Raw genomic sequence first — 23,060 nt, forward strand, 5'->3', positions numbered from 1 at the left:
AAAAAGGAGCTGGAATGAGAAGATTATGAAGAAAACAAGAAAATCGGGAGCCAGCCCCATCGTGGCCCACGGTTCATACCGTGGACCATGGTCCACCTAAAGCAAAAGAAACAGACTACACCGTACCGTGGAAGAAGGACGGGACCGTGGCCCACGGTCCAATCGTAACAGCTGACTAAATTTGGCTTTAATTGGCCGTTTTGGCTAATCTTTCAGCATCTTTTCATCAATAAACATTGAAAAACGATTGGAAAGGCTGGAGAATCATTATTGGTGATTGGAAAACATTATTTTTATGCTTTGAATTCGTATGTTGATGATAACTAATGTGATGATGATTTCTCAAACAATGCTTGGCTAATCTCCTTTGTGTTTTCCCTCGGATTGTACGGTTTCATATTGTTTGTTGATTGAATGTTTATGCAATTGCTGAGAGGGTAGTTTAATATTATTGATTTCATAATTATGATGTTTATGTATTGATTGATAAGTTGTTAGTTTGTTTAATTCGTGTTCTAAACCGTCAGTTCTCGGGGCTATAGGCAATCGGGATTAATCGGGTGGAATTCGGGGTTGGATAATCTAATTAGTTTTTGAGTGATAACCTTTAATTTGTTAATCCATGTACTTAGTCTTCAATTACCACAATCATTTGCATATTCATGAATTATGTTTTTATAGTTCGTCTCAGATTAAACGTTTACATTAACATTCATTGAAACCTGAAACCGAGGGAGAGCATATCCTCTCATCTTTGATTGAAAAACAGTGTTAAGTGTTTTAGTTAATTTTCGTTAATCAAACAAAACAACCAAAACTTTGATATTTTATTTTATTCATTTAGTTTAAATTTAGTTAATCTATAAAACTACTTGGTAACACATATTCTACAAACTCTTCGTGTTCGACACCCATTTACACTATCTAATTAACTGTATTTGGTTTATTTTTGGTGATCCTTCGACCTCGTGTCACACGACTTGACAATACTTTTAGTTAAAGCACACAAACCAAAATGCGTAATCATATTGAACCAAAAGCTGGTATTCGTGTATCACCACGACTTGTCAGACTTTTAGTTAAAACACATGTAAAACATTGAGTACCGGAGCCACACATCGCATGAATCACTATGACTTGCATGACATCCTTAGGAGTGTAACCATATTATTTTCACAAAGAAAACACGGTCACATTTGAAAGCTTAAAATTGTGATTCGTATGGCGTTTGGTGTGGTACGTATTGACCTAATAGGTTTCATGACCTTTCCGAACTCTCTAGGTAAGCAATAGGGCCCCGCGTCTGATTGGGATTTGTACGCATTGCTTGTTCTTAGGTTTCAATAACCTTTGTGTTAAGAGTTCAGAAAACAAGCACGTCCCGCTTCCAGTTACTACATACACGCCACATAGAACCATCTTTAAGAAGAAGAAATATCAAAAAACCGAAGATCGATTATCGCAAATGTTTGAAAATCTTCGTTTTAGGCATAAGCCTTGAACTTGTATGTGTGCTTGTGTAAATGAGGCGCAGTTGAATCAACAACAATAAATTAATATAACATGTGCATTGAACAATCACATAGGGCCCACATAGTTTCCAATCATGCAGCCCTAACCAAACAAACAAATAATCTATAACTAACTAGGGCACTACGTTTAATGTCCTATCTTATAGTCACGACTCTGATATCAATCTCTAACACCCCGGCTTAAGCGGAAACGCCCGAGTGTTATGTACAGATTTCTCAAAACACATGTGACACTAGTAAGTGATAATATTATCATTAATTAATTTCAACCTAAAATAAACAAGTTTGAAAACAAAGAAATACAAGAAAAAATAAACACAACTAAACAATTTGACCATTTGTTTAAAATAATCTAAGTCTAGTGTCTTCTTCGAGCGTTATCCTCTAATAATTGTACCTGCATCATGTATATAAAATAAAGTCAACTAACAAGTAGTTGGTGAGAATCACACAAGTTTGATATATACATAAAGAAAATTATACAATTCTATGAACAAGTGTAAAACGCAACTAAGGCACTTTCCAGTTGGTAACAACCAACGTACTCAGATAAACACATGCAAGGGTCCTTTCCAGTTGGTAACACCCCAATGTACTCGGATCGAGGGTCCCTTTTCCACTCATAGCACGACGGTCCTGAGTGTAAAGGGGGGGGTGTATAATCATACTTATCGAAGCAACAACTTGAAATTGAAATCATCGCAAGTAAGCAAGTAAACACACAAGTCCATAATACGAATTGTAGTTTGAAACTGAATAATTAAGTAAATGCTTTGAATAGGATATACATTCTACCCCCAAAATGTAAAAGCGTTAAAAAGTGTGAGAAACTCACATGTTAAAGTAAGCGAGTAAAAGCGAACTATGTGTTTAAGCGAGCTGAACCTAACGAGTTCGGTTCGACGAGCGGCCCTAGAAAGTATTTCTTGGTTCAATATAGGATTCAAGAAAATAGACGAAAATAGAAGGCTTAAAAGAATATGGTTAATTATTTAGTGTTTTAAACCTTTAAAAGAAAAAAAAATATATATTTACTCTATAATTGCCTTTTTAGACTTTCCGTCATAAACTTTATAAGTTGGTTGCTTTTAATTGTTTAATAAAAAACTGGTTCTAATATATCTTAGTCACATTAATAAGTTACATACATTTCGAGAAAAATCTGAAACGGCCCAAAATAAGTTTAAGCAAGTGGTTCATTTCCGGTCGGACCCGAACCCAACTTTAGGTTGGCTTCGTTTCCAACATGGTAAAAGTATTATATTTCAGAGAGTGAGATGAAAAGAATTAGTTTTAGATGTTGGATAAAGAAAATAACTAAATGAAACAGAATAAATAATATAAGCGAGTGAAGTTCGTTTTTGATGAACTAACACTAATGTTAAATAAATTTCAATATAACATTAAGTTCTAAACGACCCGAACAAGTAGAAACTACAAACATGACAACCCGGAAGAAGAACTTAGATAATAAAAGAAGAAATCTTGAACTTCATAGTTTGGCTTCATAAATCAAAGTAGATGAAAATCACCAAAATGAGAGAATAACAACAATCTTTTGTAAATTGAGTTGTGAGAAAATGAGAAAGAATGAAGCTCTATTTATAAGTGAATTGAGCTAGAGGTGTTTCAATGGGATTAAATTGGTCAAAATACTTAATAGATCATGAATACTATTCAAAACTTGTAATTGGTTATAAAAATTGAGTTGTAATATACAAATTATATTCAAACAAATTTATTATCATCATAAATAATTTTTTGACCAAAATTAACATAGTAGGAATGCATTTTCCTTCATCTTTTAAAACTAATTAAGTAAAAAAATGTGACATAATTAAATAAAAAATGTACTTTGGATTAAAATAAAACTTGGAATATAAATTATAAAGCTTCGATAATTTTCGTATTAACCTGTATAGTTTGGAAATTGATTAAACATAAACTTTAAATCCTTGGAGTTTCGTTAACTAATTAAAACGAATAGAAAACGAACGAACAATAATCATAAATTATCAGAAATATAATATTAACGATTAACGATGAACAAGAACACATTAAAACGACAAATGAGTCAGTTTAACGAATACAAATGCAATTTCAAAAACATTAACGAATTTCACATGAACGAAACTTGAGAACATTATTATATATATATATATATATATATATATATATATAAACAAAACAAAAAATTTGAAATGGGTCGGATTTTCGGATTTGAAAAGTAACGAATATTACAAAAACGTAAGCAAAACCTTCACTGAGGTGTCACATGAATTTATTTTATTTTAAATAAAAAGGTATTGTTAAAGGGGTTATGTACTTGTGTTTGTGGGTTAGAAAGTCTAGCTTAACATGACCCTCATTTTTGTATACATTCAGGATTGTGCTGGTTGAGCTAATTACAGAACGAAAAGCGGTTTGTGTAACCCGGCCAAAGGGCCAACAAAATCTTACTGAATGGGTATGGAAAAATGTAGGTGTGTTAGCCTGACCTGCACGACCCGAAAATGTTTTGGCCCGTTCACCATTTTGCCTTTGATCCTTGTGCTTTACATTGAACAGGCTCGCCCGTTGACCGAGGAGACTGCCATTACTGAATTGTACACGGTTGTGCATCTAACAAGACCCACATTCGAGACCTCGAATGTCTCAAGTACGAACATTCAGAACTGCAGACACTTTTACTTTAATCAAATACATATTTTTACAAAAATACCCCTTTTGCAAAAAGATCCTTTTGCAACCTTTGAAGCCGTTACCTGGTGTCTTTTAAGTGAAAAACTAACTAAAGGTCAAAATATATCTAGATACTCATTTGATTTGATAAATTAGGGAACTTGCACACATCCTATTTCCTAAATTCAAATCATAATAAACATTCCATGTACGAATCTTTAGATTCAGGCAATGGTAGCCATAGTATGTGATTTAGTTGGATTCAACCCTAATTTCCCTCAAATCTATATTTAAAGTCAATTTAACTTCTACTGTGCTAATAGGGCTACTTTCGTTTGTTTTAGAAATGGTATATTTACTTTATTATATGACAGTTTTTATATATTAATGATTTGATGTTTTTGTTACAAATTGTAAATTAAATGTGTTATATGACACTTTTAGATATATTTAATGATTAAGTTTGTAAACATACCCGACATTAATTACAACATCTACTCCACATTTGTTTTGGGTTTGGGCTGCAACTGTTTTTTGAAAATAGTAATTTTGGTTCGGGCGATAAATGGTTATTTTGATTCAGTTAATACCAGGTTTAGGCCATTTTGTACTTTTGACAATTTAGCAACTTAATAATTGTTGAGATAGGATTGTTACTTGCAGGAATGATCGCTTAAAAATGTTCATTTTTTATGTTATATGACGTATTAAGTTTGTTTTTACAAGTGTCACCTTTGTATTATATCTTGTTACCGTGACCGGACCATCTTCTCAGTCCATTGGCCAAGGTAGTTTTAAATACTTCTCATTTAGTTTTGCAAATGTTATTCGTTTGCGATGGTAAAAAGTTCTTTTATTTTGTATATTATGAAAGTTAAATATGAGATAAAATGTCAATGAATTCGGCTCGGTTTTATTTTCAGTTTTTGTTACATGCAAAACCAAAACAGAACTTAAAATTTATGGGAGAGCACTTGAGGATCTAGATCAATGATGACATCGTAATATTCATAGTGTAAACGATACGATTAAGGCGAGGAATACTGTTAGTGTGTGTTTGTATGTTCAGAGATAATTTTGGCAGAGTAACGAGGTGCAGAGTGAATAATAAAAGCTTCGATTACTTTACTGATAATGTTACATCTGTATATAGGAGATGACAAATTCGTTAACTTAAACCTTAACGAATGTGTCATTAGTTACATTAACACTAACGAATGAACAACCTCATTCGTGTTACATTAGTCTCTAACGAATTGCCCTTCATTCGTGGTCACATTCGTTAAACATGGTTAACAAATATGGCTTACATTTATAACGAATGCGGCTTATTGGTTACGGGGTAACGAATAGGCTTACAATAGAGCGAATGGGGTTATTACCAAAATACCCCATACATTATCAAGTAATATAATAAAGACCGAGACGCCCAAGTCGTGTATCAACAAACTCCCCCTCGTCTCGAGCTCTTTATACATTACTACTGGAACATCTTCGTCTTCCAGTCAGTACAACTATGAATCTTGAATGCATAACAGACACGAACAACACGCTGAAATTGCATTGCAAGATCATAATCGCTTACGTTAGCAAATCGGATCTGATTATGAAATAACGCATCATTATCAGACTCTGATAAGTTAACGAGCCACATCGGATCGATCACATGGATACACTCGTGTTTGATCCGGTATCCAATACGATTACTGCTTCACCCGTCCGATTATCGTAGTACCATCTGTTGAACGTGGTGAATAGAATCTAAGCGGAGATCTTCATTGGTGCCCTCTTCATTGTCTTCGGCGGCTTGACTTGCAAGATCATCTTTCTTCAGCCAGTGCGAGGATCAATCTCATCAATGTATATGTGTATCGGCACCTGCGGCTTGAAAAACTTGAACCCAAATCTGTTATCATGTTGCAGATGATCATAGAACCACTCAGCCCATTGATCTTTTCCCCGATTAACAAACGGTCGGTTGGCTAAGGTTCTCACATCCCATCTCGGCATAGTCAAAATATCGTGAGGACACTTAAAATAATAAATACCATGCTCCCACTTGACGATATATACTTTAAGCTCCGCATCGTATTGCCAAGCAACCAAGTCACCGTTTACACCTTTAGCACTCTTGTACTTGTTCATCTGGTAAACTGATGCTTGAAGCTTCGCAAGTCTGACTTCCTCCTATTCATTGTATCTGAAGGTCTCGATCATCTTGTTCATACGCTTTATATCTTGCCCAAACATACCATCCAAAGCACATTTCCTTTTCTTCTCTTTTGCAGATAGATGACTGGTTTCAGCTTCTTTATTCCACCTCTCTCTTTCTTCACGTAGACGCTGCTCTGCTGTCTCAAAATATTCAGTAGTAAAGAATGGAATACCTGAATCATTGTTGTTATCAGTATAAAGATCAGGGTATTCTTCAACAGTCACGTCTTCAACTTCCACTTCTTCATACTCAGGCATATTCCCACATGGAATTCCTGGATTAGTACTTTCCTCAAATTCAATCTCCATCTCAACTGACTTTCCCAATTCCTCGACCTCATCTTCATTCAAATCCAAAAAGCAGGGCAATTTGTTCCTTAGTTAGTGAATGGTCAACAAACTCACCCTCTTCGATTTCATCCACATTGACCATACTATATACAACCCCGTTCATACACACAAACAAAATCATATTAGCCGGTATCACATCAATCGGCTTAGCTCGTGTATAGTCTTTATATGGCACAATCTGCAAATTATTACCCTCACTACCTCCACCAGTACTCGTTCCAGCCTGATTACCTGCCAACGGTGTATTACTACCGCCCGGTTGCTGGTCACCTACACCCCCTTCATCCGGATCTTCATCATCATTCCTCAACTTCTTCAGCTCATCATCTTTGAATGTAAGTTGGAGGATGGTCTCGTCTTGCTTGTCTACTCTCACCCCCCTGAGCAGCAACCAGGGCCTTTAATTCTCTGTTCTCTTTCTCATAAACTGAATATGCCTAAACATATTCCACTGCACTAGCTCATGGGTTGCTCGATTTGCTTGCATCTGAGTTTGTTGTAGATGCAACAGTTTCAGCATATGAAACATCTGAGCCTGAGAAGACATACTATAGAAGTTCGGATGGACAAATTGCATAGGACCCTTAGGACGATTGAAAGCCATGAATGAGTGCTTAGGTCTTGGCAACGAAGTTGGAGTGACTGGAATAGCAGGAGTCGTCGGTTAAGCACTTGGCATACGAGCCAGCACCGTATGTAATACATCTCCAAAATACGGATCCAACATAGCTGTAGTCATTAAATTCATGGTCGGAGGTACTAGAGATACTGGCATATGAACTGGAGTAGGAGATCGCTTAACAGCAGGAGATATCGAAATCATCTGTGGAGTCGGAGAGATAGGAATGGAAGCAGGAATAGATACTGATGTAAACGGTCTCGTAGACACAAATGGTTGGCTTGGAATTTCAATTCCCAAACCCCGTCTCACCCGTTGTTTCTTCGGTTTTTCCACCATCGGCTCTTTACCCTTTCTCTTGCGTTTTTGGGCATAAGTTAACTCGGCACTCGGCCGCTGACCACCATCACCACCATCATTTCCACCATCGTCACCACCATCACCACCCTCACGTTTAGAATCTGAATCATCATGAGACCAATGATCGTGAGATGGAACTTTATAGTCAATATTGGCAAGATGGCCAATCAACCGCTTGTACCTCGATCGATCTTTGAATACTTTGACCACGGTAAGAAAGTAACCGCCTCATCGTCTCATCATTCATATGTTCCAGCTTCATTAGATCAGCTGGATCTTTAAATAAAGTAGGCTGGAGATCATCAATCATAAGCGGCAGAAATCTCAGATACATTAAGAACTTATGTCTGCTCGTGAGATTCTTGATGTGGTCTAAATTATAAATATTATTATATAAATATTTCCTATACTTATAGATACTTTTGAGCCATGTTTTATTGAATATTATTAATATTTGGTTCATATATGAGTTTAATGGTTTCGAGAGACAATGAGCTAAAATAGAACACTTTTATTACACTTGAGACCAACGAGTGAAGAGTCCAACGTATTTTACAAATTGCTAGACATCAAATATTATTAGTATATACTATTATTATCATTATTAATATATTGTTTAAAAAAAAACAAAGAATAATAATAATGCAATACGTTTGGATGATTGGTAATAAGTTATGTTTATAAACAAATATTATATTTTAAATTATAAATGGAAACTATAGAATTTGTGTTTGATTCTTACAGGAATCTACATTGTATTTGTGGGCTATAAGAAAAGAAGTATTAAAGCAAAGATAAATTTGGGTTTGGAATTGAGTTGATCATGTATTGGGTTCGTCACAAAAGAATTTAGAAACCCACATATAGTTTCTTTTAGTGGGCCACATATAGAGAAAGGGTATTTCTTGGAGATGAAGTTATTAATAAGAGTATAAATATATACAATGAAAAGAAAAGACATAGAACTTCAGAGGGGACGGCAATCAGAGACACGGACAAAAAGAAGAGAAAAAAAAAAGAAAACAGGAGCCGTGAATAGAGGGTTCGACCAGGAGGGGTTTCGACATAAGGCAAAGCAAGAAAAAAGAAAGAAGAGTGAAGCAAACCTTTGGTCTGAGCAAAAAGCGTTTGGGTTCTACACTAACTCATCCAAGAATCATTATTATTCGGTTTGAGTTTATTACTTTCGCTATGAATTTATTATTTGAACCTATTTACTTTCTTTTATTCTTGAGTATGGTTGTTGGCTAAAACCTTAGACCGCATAGGTTATGATGAACCTACTTTGATGTTTTGTTTTGACTTGGGATTTATTTACATTATGGTATTTATGATTTAGTAAAAGATTTGCTTATAATTAATTGATGCGTATGAATGCTTAGGATTGTTTGATGAGTTTTATTCCATAGTTTTCCTTGATTATTGTTTGTCATATGATAGGATTGCTATTAGGTAAATTACTTTGTGTTTTTGACTATTTTATGATTGATGTCATGATAAGATCATAGGAATAATATTGTCAAATAAACCTAAGTGTACTGCTAACCTAAAATCTGTAAAGTGCTAGGTTATTGATAAGTCTTTACTATTTAATCTTGTTAGATTTAGTTCTTCGAGGAGTCCGTCTAGGGTTGATTATTTATTATTGTTTATCAAATCAATTAAGTATAGTAAATTGCCTTTGATTTCCGCACTGTAAGGTAGGATTTCGTATAAAGGAACTAAATTATAAACAATTGGTGACCGTAAGCGAACTTGATTTTTAATACTGGTGTGCGTTAAAACTTGTTAGAAATCCATAGGTGTTCTTTTAAGAAGGGTCAGGGTACTATTCGGGTTTTCTTTTAAGTGTCTATTTTATTATCCCAGTCCATAACTAAATATTTTCCCGAGTCAAGTCATTACTGAAATTTAAGGGAGTCTAGCCGTGGTAGTTTTCTCATCATCATCTTATTTTCATAACAAACTTTGTTTTCGTTTAAATTACTTTCTTTCTTAATTAGTTTTTAATTATATTATTAAATTAGTATTTTAAATAAAAACCCCCCAAACAAATATAAATTAATAAGTCGTGTTTGTAGTCGAGTCTAATTAGCTAATAAACATAATTTAGAGAGTCTCGTGGGTTCGATATCCGGACTTACTTAGCTTTACTAGAGTCGATCGGTTCACTTGCCGGTTAGTAGTTTAGTCGAGTTTTAGAGAGTCTAGAGTATTACTTAGTGTTTATTTTTAGTTAATTTAGTTAATAATTATTAAACTACTTTTAGCACATCAATTCTCCTTCAAGTGATAGAAAACCAGTTCAGAGAAATTGAACGGTTTGTTGAGCACAAGAGCAACGAAAGAAGATTGCAACATCACCAGGCATTCGTCATAGCCACCCTTTCTACCACCAAGGCAGTGTATCAGCACATTCATCCAATACTTGTACTGTTCGCATAAGTTCGCCTTGTTATACATAGACTTATCCAAGTCCCCCTTGTATTTAATCCTCCTAAACAACCCACGAATCAAACTCTTATTGAACTTACGCCGATCATCTACCGTATCCCTGAATCCCAACACATCACGAATCACACCCACATCAATCACCACTCGTTTCTCTTGAATCTTCGCCTCAATCTGATTCTCTTTCTCATTGAATGTGGCGGTATTCCAAAAGGCACGAATAATACTTTGGTAGACCAAAGCATGTGTAGATATCGCCTTGTAGATTCTGGAATGCAATAGAAAGTTGATCATTCCGCCAAAGATTGGTGAGTCTTAGAAATTGTCTTGTAAAAAGGCACAGATGTTGTGCTTTTTATCCCACGATAACAGTACAGGAGCTTATTCAGGTTCATCATCTTGCACTGGAGCCTGAACTTCAGGTTGTTGTTCGGGAACAACATCTGGTTGTTGCTCGGGAATAGGATTCTGAACGATCTAGATACATAAATGAATGTCTTATTCGTATAAATCTATTTTTAACAAATCCAATACATTCGTTAGGTGTAACGAATCAGTCTATTCGTTAAATATTTATTACGTTAAATTCACATTCGTTATATTTAACAAATTTGATAACATATTCGCTACCTTAGCGAATGGGATGATCATTCGTTAACTCATAGCGAATCTGTTTAGTACATTAACCTTTGACTTATCAAAGGTCAAAATACAAGGAAATTTGACTCTTATTCAGTCAAAGACGACAGACATCTTCAATAAACCAGTTAACTTCATTATCATTTACAAAATCAAACTCAAATGACATACTCGAAAACTTGTTTAATATAGTAAAACATGATTATCGATCACTAAAATCATTAAAATTGATAGTTTTTGAGTTGATAACTGTTGCGTTTATATCAGTTTAACTAATCAATCAATTAAGCCCTAAACCATGAAAGATATTCTAAGAATCTGATATCCCTGTGATCACCATTACCTATAGTCAAACAATCAATCAGTCAATCTGAATAATATTGAGTACAGGAAGTTTTGAAAATTTTTCAAGAGTTTTCCTCTGTATTTCGATGAAATAGGATTTGGAAGAATGAGAACTCCATTCTTCTTCATCGGGATTATAATCCCTTCAATAATTTCACGCGAATCAAGGTCGCTCGTTCAAATTTGAACTAACGAATGTCCTTATTCGTTAAATTAAGTAATCTTATTCGTTAAACATATAACGAATCTGATTCTCATTCGTTAAAACTTAACGAATGATAAATTAACATTCCATTCGTCAACTGTTTAAGCGAATGTCTTCCATTCGTTATAGGCTCAGCGGAAGCGAATTTCTTTTATAACGAATGAGGTCATTCGTTATGTATAAATGACGAATGGCATGACATTCGTTAAACCAAAATTAACAAATCACCATATTTCCTTAACGAATGAGATAAAATCTCATTAATGAATTAAATAATCATTTAAAACCAATTAGGTTTTTGTAAATGAATTAAATAATCAACTAAAAAAAACCAATTAGGGTTTTTATTGAATACCCTAAAATACTCGATCATTCTTACAACAACAGTTATCACACAAGCCTCAAGGCTGCGCCGTTTGAAGCTTTGTATGGGCGCAAGTGTAGATCCCCACTGTGCTGGGCTGAAGTGGGTGACAAGCAAATGACTGGTCCAGAATTGATCCAAGAAACAACAGACAAGATTTTTCAAATACGGGATCGCCTTAAGACAGCGCGCGACAGACAAAAGAGCTACGCAGATGTGCGAAGGAAACTGTTGGAGTTTCAAGTAGGGGATAAAGTACTTTTGAAAGTCTCTCCATGGAAAGGAGTCCCCCGTTTCGGCAAGCGAGGAAAGTTGAATCCGCGCTACATTGGACCATTTGAGATCCTGGAAAGGATCGGTCCGGTTGCTTATAAACTCCGTTTACCCGCCGAACTCGGTGGAGTTCATGATACGTTCCATGTATCCAACCTCAAAAAGTGCTTATCTGACGAAACGTTGATTTTGCCGTTGGAAGAAATTCACATCGACAAACAACTGCACTTCGTAGAAGAACCCATAGCAGTGACCGATTGGAAAGAACAAAAGTTACGCAGAAGCAGAATCAAGTTAGTAAAGGTTCAATGGAACTCGAGGCGTGGGCCTGAATTCACTTGGGAAAGAGAAGACCAGATGCGCATGAAATACCCACACCTCTTTCAGAGCATGGCTTCTGCCAGCAACGTCTCCTAAATTTCGGGACGAAATTCTCTTAACAGGGGGGAAATGTGACACCCGGTAATTTCCCAATCCTATAAACTAAGTAATCAACCTAATAATTAGGTGATTGTAAATATTATGCGCGCTATATTAGAATCAGCGCGGGCAATTGTTATGTTCGCCCTGCGCGAGCGCGCTATGTTAGAGTCAGCGCGGGCACGTTATGTGCGCCCTGCGCGAGCGCGCGATGTAAGAACCTGCGTGGGCATATGTTATATGCGCCATGCGCGAATGTTTTGGCTTTATGTTTTCATGTAACTTAACGTTATGTTGTCTAATGGGTTGACCATCCCGCATGATGCTAAGGCGGGTGCATCCTAAATCGTTTATGCGCGTGCGGAAGGGAACTAACCTCCCCGCATGGCGGGAACATTGAGAGCTAGTTTGTCTGAAGCTCCAAGATGGAATTGACTTCAACATGACTGATCACTATGTTGAAATACCAAGACCACCTGGAGAATCTACAAATGAAACTCAATGTCCCTGACTGCGAGAAGGTTACGTACCTACCCGCAGCAAAGAAATGTCCTTCACGCAGAAAGCTATGCGCACAAAGTAATACGCGCAGAACACTTAGTCTATTCTCCAGATGTAAGGAGATTACTCCCGCCCAAAAGGAAACAGTAGCGTGTTTCAGAGATTTTCCACTTTTTACTGTACACTGACAAAAGTACCTGAAAAAGCACACTGTAACACGAAAAGTCAACTGTCAGCCACCCTATTCTCACCAACCCCAGACCTGCATGTCCTGACCAAATCAAATCAAAATCTTTTATCCACTACTCCACTTTTAAATAAATAATAATAATTTCCATACTTTATCATCATTACACCTAGATATGAAAAGATTACAATCCCCTAAAGCAAGGGATTGTGTTCCCTTGAGTTTGCCTATAAATATGTAACCTAAATTATCACCCAAAACACACTTCAAACTTCTCTCTTAAGAACTGCAAACTTGCACTAATCATCTCCCAAGAATCCGTTGTTTTCATTTCCGATCCTGTTACTAGGTAAGCCGAGATTATAACCTTGAGATCTACTTTCCAACCCTTATATTCTCCTATTTCTTGATCTTAATATATATACTTCTTGTTATTTAATCGTATTCTAGACCTTCAATTCAAAGGCCAACACCAAGAAAACCCGAATCTCGATTAATCCCTTAACAAGAACCACAGGTGAGTCTCACAGCCCCTATTTTCACTATTTTCACTGTTTTTAAACTGTTTTCGGGGCGAGGGACACGTGCTTAAATTACGATTTATCATGGTATACTTACAAGTTATGTAAACGATTGTGTTTAAATTATGTTTCATGATGAGCAATGCAAACGGTTATCTATGGTTTACGATGTATGTGCGCCAGAACTCGAGTAAGTGATCACTTTACCATTGGAACTCTAAGGGTAGGGACTGCTGGTTTGATCCACCCACTCGTAGGGGTCGCACCTCTTTGCATGGACGAGTGCCTAGTATGGTCATGGGGCAGTACTATGGGATTGAGCCCGCTCGTAGGGGTCGCACCTCTTTGCATGGACGAGCGCCTTGTTTTCCGGCACAACGTCCACGCGTAACCCGCGGGACGGTATTACAGTATTATTAGCTCGTAGTGGCAGCGCCACTTTGCATGGACGAGCACGACTTTTCAGAAATGTCCACGCGCAACCCGCGGGACGGTATTACACTATTTTAGCTCGTAGTGGCAGCGCCACTTTGCATAGACGAGTACGTTTTCCAGAAACGTTCGCGCGTAACCCGCGGAACGGTCTTAACAGAAACATGTTGTCAGATCTATGTTTTCATACGGTGTATCAAGCATATGTTTAGACATGAAATCAGAAATGTGTTTTAATATGATTTTCGCCAAGACTATGACGCGATACGATTTATCAAGTTACTAAAACTTGTGAACTCACCCAGTTTATACTGATTCAAATGTTTTACGTGTCTTTCAGGAGATAACTAGGTAGCGCATGGAGTCACACTTAGAGCACCTCACGCTGAACATCTAAAACTAGCTTTTTGGAAGATTTTAGTTCTATCCCTTCGATGCGCGTGGTTGTTCTCGCCGCGCAAAGGGATATGGCGTGGAAATCTTCAACAGTTTTTTTATACTTGGATGATTTTATGTAATTTTTAAACAATGTAATGTATTTGTATTAAACATTTCATGCGCAATGAAAATCTTATCTTGAATGTTTGCAATGGCCCGTGCTTAAGTATCAATCCCCGCTCGCGCGCGCCCGGCTGTTTCCACCGTTCAGGGCCGGGTGTGACAGATTGGTATCAGAGCACTGGTTATAGCGAACTAGGAAAAGAAGTTTTAACCTAGACTATAACCGTTGGGGAATCGCATGAAATATTTTTCAAAGAAAATATTTTCAAAAGAAACTATACACACACTTAGGAACACGGGTCACACAGTGTCTAGTGAATAAAGATAAAGAACATTATGTGCTCAGAGTACATGCGCTAAGTTTGATATATTTTCATTCCCTTTTAAAGCGAGAATGCCTCCAACTAAAGCCAAGGGAATCACCATGACACCCGAGGAACTCGCGGAAATAATCGCGCAGGCGATCGCGACACATGAGGCCAGCAAGGCCGAATCAAGTCAGGGTCGTCAGAACGAGACCCCAGAACCCGAATCAGGAGCCTTGGACAAAGGGTGCTCCTATAAGACATTTATGGCCTGTAGGCCTTGGCCATTCAAGGGTACCGAAGGGGCCATTGGGCTCTACAACTGGATTGACAAGATGGAGACAGTTCTCTCCGTTAGCAGATGTAGTGAGAACCAGAAGGTCCTTTACGCGACCTGCATGTTCCAAGAAGCAGCTTCGTCTTGGTGGAAGCTTCAAGTGAAGACCTTGGGGCGAGAAGTTGCTCTTCACAAGACCTGGGAGGAACTGAAGGAAATGATGATAAGAAAGTTCTGCTCTCGCGCAGAAATTCAGAGCCTACAACAGGAATTCTGGAACCACACCATGGTGGGAACGGATATCGACGCCTACAACAACCGGTTCAACGAGCTTTGCCAGTTGGTGCCAGACCTGGCAAACACGGAGGAAAAGAAGATCGAGAGGTATATCTTTGGGTTACCTCCTGTTGTTAGGGTTCCGCTCAACTCCGCAGCGCCTCCAACCTTTGATGAGGCGGTAGCGCGGGCCATCACCCTTACAAGGGATACGGTCCGTGCGGGTATGTTGACTACGCGCGGAAGCGAGCAGCGAACCTCTGACTCCAAGAGGAAATGGAACTCTCACCACCGAGGGTCCGACTCCAAGCAGCCACCGTTCAAAAAGCAGGAGAGCGCAAAGGTTTACGCGATCCAAGCCGCAGAGCCATCAAGGAAAGGATACAGCGGGCCTCGCCCATGGTGCAGCAAATGCAAGTATCACCACGAGGGTGAATGCGCAAGAATCGAATGCGCCAAATGTGGCAAAACAGGGCACAAGGCGATGAATTGCCGTATCAGAGAAGCTGGAGCGAGCGACAACTGCTACGCATGCGGGAAGCCAGGGCATTTTAGCCGGGATTGCCCGCAAAAGGGAAACCAAGCTCGCGGGAGAGCTTTTGTGATCGGCGCAAGCGAAGCTAAAGAAGAGCCGAATGTGGTAACCGGTACGTTTTTGCTTAACGGCCATTTTGCATCTGTTTTATTTGATACTGGCGCTGACCTAAGTTTTATATCCGCTGAGTTTAAAAACTCGCTAGGCCTAGCAAGCAGTAGGCTAGACACGCCTTATACTATAGAACTAGCCAATGGTAGGCAGTTATGCGCGAACGAAAGAACTGAACAATGTGTTATAGTCATGGGAGGTCACGGGTTCAATATTAACTTGTTGCCAATAGACTTGGGAAGTTTTGACATTGTGGTAGGTATGGATTGGTTAGTCGAGAACCACGCAGAGGTTATTTGCCATGAGAAGCAGGTTCGGATCCCACTGTTGAACGGAGAAACCTTGGTAATTCAAGGGGAAAGAAGGGGAGTTGCGACGAAACTGATTTCGTGCCTAAAGGCGCGCAAGTGCCTAAGGAAAGGGTGCTACGCCTTCCTGGCGCATGTAGTAGAGAAGAAAGGAGATGAGCGAAGAATTGAAGACTTACCAGTAGTGCGCGAATTTCCAGAAGTTTTTCCTGAAGATTTGCCCGGATTACCGCCGCCGCGACAAGTCGAATTTCGTATTGATTTAGACCCAGGAGCTGCGCCAGTAGCTCGAGCGCCTTATCGATTAGCTCCATCTGAGATGCAAGAGCTATCCAATCAGTTACAGGAACTATTGGATAAGGGTTTCATACGCCCAAGCTTTTCACCTTGGGGAGCTCCAGTACTGTTTGTTAAGAAGAAGGATGGTTCGTTCAGAATGTGTATTGACTATAGGGAGCTGAACAAGCTGACAGTCAAGAATCGGTACCCCTTACCGAGGATTGACGACTTATTTGACCAGTTGCAGGGATCCAGTTATTATTCGAAGATAGATCTACGGTCAGGATACCACCAACTTAGGGTCCATAAGGAAGATGTGCCGAAAACAGCCTTCCGAACTAGATACGGCCATTATGAGTTCTTAGTGATGCCTTTCGGGCTAACTAATGCGCCGGCTGTGTTCATGGATCTGATGAACCGCGTGTGCAAACCATACTTGGACAAGTTTGCGATTGTGTTTATAGATGATATTCTGATTTACTCCCAGACCAAGGCCGAGCATGGGCAACACCTGAGATTGATTTTGGAATTGTTAAGAAAAGAAAAGTTGTATGCGAAGTTTTCCAAGTGTGAGTTTTGGCTTAGAAAAGTTCACTTTCTCGGTCACGTTGTAAACGAGAAAGGAATACACGTTGATCCTTCCAAAGTCAAGGCCATCGAAAACTGGGAAGCGCCAAAAACCCCAACTGAAGTGAGGCAATTCCTAGGACTAGCTGGCTACTATCGACGCTTCATTGAGAACTTCTCCAAGATAGCTCTACCACTGACCGCGCTAACTCAGAAAGACAAGAAGTTTGTTTGGGGCGAAAATCAGGAAGCAGCATTTCAAAGGTTGAAACAGAAGTTATGTAGTGCGCCAATTTTGTCTCTGCCAGAGGGGACAGATGACATCGTCGTTTACTGCGACGCTTCACATCAGGGACTCGGATGTGTCCTTATGCAACGAGACAAAGTCATAGCGTATGCCTCGCGCCAACTCAAGACCAATGAAAAGAACTACACAACGCATGATCTGGAACTTGGAGCGGTTGTCTTCGCGCTAAAGATTTGGCGCCATTACCTCTATGGTACAAAGTGTATAATCTTTACGGATCACAAGAGCCTTCAACATATATTTGATCAAAAAGATTTAAACATGAGGCAACGAAGATGGGTGGAGTTGTTGAATGATTATGATTGTGAAATTAAGTACCACCCTGGAAAGGCGAATGTGGTGGCAGACGCGCTAAGTAGGAAGGAGCGAATAAAAACGCTACGAGTCAAGGCTCTAAGGTTGACCATTCGCGCAGATCTCTCTACCCGCGTCCGAAACGCTCAGCAAGAAGCCTTGAAACCAGAGTTTGTTAAAAACGAATTCCTTGGGGGTATGATTAAGAGTTTGGAACTTAAAGAGAAAGGCAATCAATATTTCGCTAACCGCATATGGGTCCCTCTCAAGGGAGGATTGCGCGAGCAAGTGTTAAACGAAGCTCACAAGACGCGATATTCTGTACATCCTGGCGCAGACAAGATGTACCAAGATGTTAAAGCGCTGTATTGGTGGCCCAATCTAAAGGGCGCCATCGCGACGTATGTCAGTAAGTGCCTGACGTGTTCGAAGGTAAAGGCTGAATACCAGAAACCATCAGGGTTGCTTCAACAGCCAGAAATTCCTATGTGGAAGTGGGAACAAATCTCTATGGACTTCATCACCAAACTGCCAAGGACACCTGGGGGTTATGACACGATCTGGGTTATTGTGGATCGGCTAACTAAGTCAGCGCACTTCCTGCCGATCAAGGAAACCGATAAGATGGAAAAGTTAGCCCGATTGTATATTCGAGAAGTAGTTTCAAAACATGGAGTCCCAGTGTCCATCATTTCTGATAGAGATAGTCGGTTCACCTCAAGGTTCTGGAGATCGTTACAAGGGGCTTTAGGTACTCGTCTTGACATGAGTACGGCATATCATCCCCAAACGGATGGGCAAAGCGAGCGAACAATCCAGACATTGGAAGATATGCTGCGCGCGTGCGTAATCGATTTCGGAGGAAGCTGGGATACTCACCTCCCATTGGTTGAATTTTCTTACAACAACAGTTATCACACAAGCCTCAAGGCTGCGCCGTTTGAAGCTTTGTATGGGCGCAAGTGTAGATCCCCACTGTGCTGGGCTGAAGTGGGTGACAAGCAAATGACTGGTCCAGAATTGATCCAAGAAACAACAGACAAGATTTTTCAAATACGGGATCGCCTTAAGACAGCGCGCGACAGACAAAAGAGCTACGCAGATGTGCGAAGGAAACTGTTGGAGTTTCAAGTAGGGGATAAAGTACTTTTGAAAGTCTCTCCATGGAAAGGAGTCCCCCGTTTCGGCAAGCGAGGAAAGTTGAATCCGCGCTACATTGGACCATTTGAGATCCTGGAAAGGATCGGTCCGGTTGCTTATAAACTCCGTTTACCCGCCGAACTCGGTGGAGTTCATGATACGTTCCATGTATCCAACCTCAAAAAGTGCTTATCTGACGAAACGTTGATTTTGCCGTTGGAAGAAATTCACATCGACAAACAACTGCACTTCGTAGAAGAACCCATAGCAGTGACCGATTGGAAAGAACAAAAGTTACGCAGAAGCAGAATCAAGTTAGTAAAGGTTCAATGGAACTCGAGGCGTGGGCCTGAATTCACTTGGGAAAGAGAAGACCAGATGCGCATGAAATACCCACACCTCTTTCAGAGCATGGCTTCTGCCAGCAACGTCTCCTAAATTTCGGGACGAAATTCTCTTAACAGGGGGGAAATGTGACACCCGGTAATTTCCCAATCCTATAAACTAAGTAATCAACCTAATAATTAGGTGATTGTAAATATTATGCGCGCTATATTAGAATCAGCGCGGGCAATTGTTATGTTCGCCCTGCGCGAGCGCGCTATGTTAGAGTCAGCGCGGGCACGTTATGTGCGCCCTGCGCGAGCGCGCGATGTAAGAACCTGCGTGGGCATATGTTATATGCGCCATGCGCGAATGTTTTGGCTTTATGTTTTCATGTAACTTAACGTTATGTTGTCTAATGGGTTGACCATCCCGCATGATGCTAAGGCGGGTGCATCCTAAATCGTTTATGCGCGTGCGGAAGGGAACTAACCTCCCCGCATGGCGGGAACATTGAGAGCTAGTTTGTCTGAAGCTCCAAGATGGAATTGACTTCAACATGACTGATCACTATGTTGAAATACCAAGACCACCTGGAGAATCTACAAATGAAACTCAATGTCCCTGACTGCGAGAAGGTTACGTACCTACCCGCAGCAAAGAAATGTCCTTCACGCAGAAAGCTATGCGCACAAAGTAATACGCGCAGAACACTTAGTCTATTCTCCAGATGTAAGGAGATTACTCCCGCCCAAAAGGAAACAGTAGCGTGTTTCAGAGATTTTCCACTTTTTACTGTACACTGACAAAAGTACCTGAAAAAGCACACTGTAACACGAAAAGTCAACTGTCAGCCACCCTATTCTCACCAACCCAGACCTGCATGTCCTGACCAAATCAAATCAAAATCTTTTATCCACTACTCCACTTTTAAATAAATAATAATAATTTCCATACTTTATCATCATTACACCTAGATATGAAAAGATTACAATCCCCTAAAGCAAGGGATTGTGTTCCCTTGAGTTTGCCTATAAATATGTAACCTAAATTATCACCCAAAACACACTTCAAACTTCTCTCTTAAGAACTGCAAACTTGCACTAATCATCTCCCAAGAATCCGTTGTTTTCATTTCCGATCCTGTTACTAGGTAAGCCGAGATTATAACCTTGAGATCTACTTTCCAACCCTTATATTCTCCTATTTCTTGATCTTAATATATATACTTCTTGTTATTTAATCGTATTCTAGACCTTCAATTCAAAGGCCAACACCAAGAAAACCCGAATCTCGATTAATCCCTTAACAAGAACCACAGGTGAGTCTCACAGCCCCTATTTTCACTATTTTCACTGTTTTTAAACTGTTTTCGGGGCGAGGGACACGTGCTTAAATTACGATTTATCATGGTATACTTACAAGTTATGTAAACGATTGTGTTTAAATTATGTTTCATGATGAGCAATGCAAACGGTTATCTATGGTTTACGATGTATGTGCGCCAGAACTCGAGTAAGTGATCACTTTACCATTGGAACTCTAAGGGTAGGGACTGCTGGTTTGATCCACCCACTCGTAGGGGTCGCACCTCTTTGCATGGACGAGTGCCTAGTATGGTCATGGGGCAGTACTATGGGATTGAGCCCGCTCGTAGGGGTCGCACCTCTTTGCATGGACGAGCGCCTTGTTTTCCGGCACAACGTCCACGCGTAACCCGCGGGACGGTATTACAGTATTATTAGCTCGTAGTGGCAGCGCCACTTTGCATGGACGAGCACGACTTTTCAGAAATGTCCACGCGCAACCCGCGGGACGGTATTACACTATTTTAGCTCGTAGTGGCAGCGCCACTTTGCATAGACGAGTACGTTTTCCAGAAACGTTCGCGCGTAACCCGCGGAACGGTCTTAACAGAAACATGTTGTCAGATCTATGTTTTCATACGGTGTATCAAGCATATGTTTAGACATGAAATCAGAAATGTGTTTTAATATGATTTTCGCCAAGACTATGACGCGATACGATTTATCAAGTTACTAAAACTTGTGAACTCACTCAGTTTATACTGATTCAAATGTTTTACGTGTCTTTCAGGAGATAACTAGGTAGCGCATGGAGTCACACTTAGAGCACCTCACGCTGAACATCTAAAACTAGCTTTTTGGAAGATTTTAGTTCTATCCCTTCGATGCGCGTGGTTGTTCTCGCCGCGCAAAGGGATATGGCGTGGAAATCTTCAACAGTTTTTTTTATACTTGGATGATTTTATGTAATTTTTAAACAATGTAATGTATTTGTATTAAACATTTCATGCGCAATGAAAATCTTATCTTGAATGTTTGCAATGGCCCGTGCTTAAGTATCAATCCCCGCTCGCGCGCGCCCGGCTGTTTCCGCCGTTTAGGGCCGGGTGTGACATAGAGACTTAAGCAGATACACTGCGGGTTCACTTTTTCAAGCATTGTTTAATATTAATCGAAATGAATACCAGATGTAAAACCGCATAAAGACCCAATGGAGTCAGGAACCCTAAAGCATCCCATCAATACAGGATTTAAGGCCACAAGACCATACATCGTTGAAGCGTTAACCACAAACTAGAAGCTTTTTATTTTAAAAATGTTTTCAAATTGATTAAAAGGCTTGAGTATGACCAGATTATTACATTTCTGCCATCATTATCAAGACTTTTTATAGAAACCAATATTTCTTTCTATTCAGCAATTTAAGTTTTATCACTTACTGATCCTTACTCCTTTGTTTAAAGACCTACCAATACATCGATACAGTTAAGTACACAGTCTTTTATTACTTACTTTTTACTGGACTTGGGATCAAATGATCAATGTACTATCATTTCCCTTTTTTGCTTCAAGACTCAATTTTGAGGAGCATTTTTCAATGTTTTATGAATTTTTAATATTTGAGTGTTTTTGGAGTTTTTAATTTTTCTGTACAAACAAAAATCACAATTTTTTTTGGATTTTTATATTTTTCTCTCCCTAAAAAGCTACAAACAGAACAAAAACCAAGAAAAATGAAATAAATTGATTCAACCGAGCTTTTAAATGTCCAATAATGTTTTTAAACCATTTATACCAAGCAAGTATTGAAAACTCGCTTTATCAAAAGCCTTTGTATAAAGGTCAGCCTTTTGAAAATCCGTGTGAATTTTTTCAATATCGATTAGTTTCTTTTCAAAATAATCACGTATGAAGTGATAACGGATTTCAATATGTTTTGTTTTGGAATGTTGAACCGAATTTTTGGTTATTGAATAGCAGCCGAATTGTCAATATAAATGGGAGTAGTAAGAAACTTCAAACCGTAATCCCGCAGATGCTGCTAGATCTAGAGAACCTACGAACAGCAACTCGAGGACGTCACATACTCTGCTTCGGCTGTAGAAGTTGAGACTGTTGTCTACTTCTTACACTTCCAGGAAACAAGCTGCTTTCCTAAGAATTGAAAACCCGCTGTTGTAGATTTGAAGTTGATCTTGCATCCTCCGTAGTCCGAATCAGTATAAACCGTGAGATCAAACTTATCATCCTTGGGGTACCACAACCCGATGTCAGGATTTTCCTTCAGATAATGTAAGATACGCTTAACTGCTACAAGATGAGTCACTCGGGGACTCTATTGGTACATGTAACATAAACAAACAGCAAACATAATATCAGGACGTGTTGCAGTCAAATACATAAGAGAACGAATCGTGGCTCGATATAGGGTCG

General features: G+C 39.2%; 1 long non-coding RNA gene across 1 annotated transcript in view; it reads left to right on the forward strand.

Annotated features, from left to right (window-relative positions):
- The first annotated feature begins 4,731 nt into the window (after positions 1-4,731).
- Positions 4,732-23,060, forward strand: part of LOC143530292 (uncharacterized) — a 41,773-nt gene continuing 23,444 nt past the window's right edge. The window contains exon 1 of the long non-coding RNA XR_013134831.1: positions 4,732-5,002. This is a non-coding gene — a long non-coding RNA (uncharacterized LOC143530292). The remainder of the gene's footprint in view (positions 5,003-23,060) is intronic.

Source organism: Bidens hawaiensis, unplaced genomic scaffold (genome assembly GCF_021521415.1).
Source record: "Bidens hawaiensis isolate Kalapana, Puna unplaced genomic scaffold, B.hawaiensis_p1.1 tig00008893_1, whole genome shotgun sequence".
Taxonomy (NCBI): domain Eukaryota; kingdom Viridiplantae; phylum Streptophyta; class Magnoliopsida; order Asterales; family Asteraceae; genus Bidens; species Bidens hawaiensis.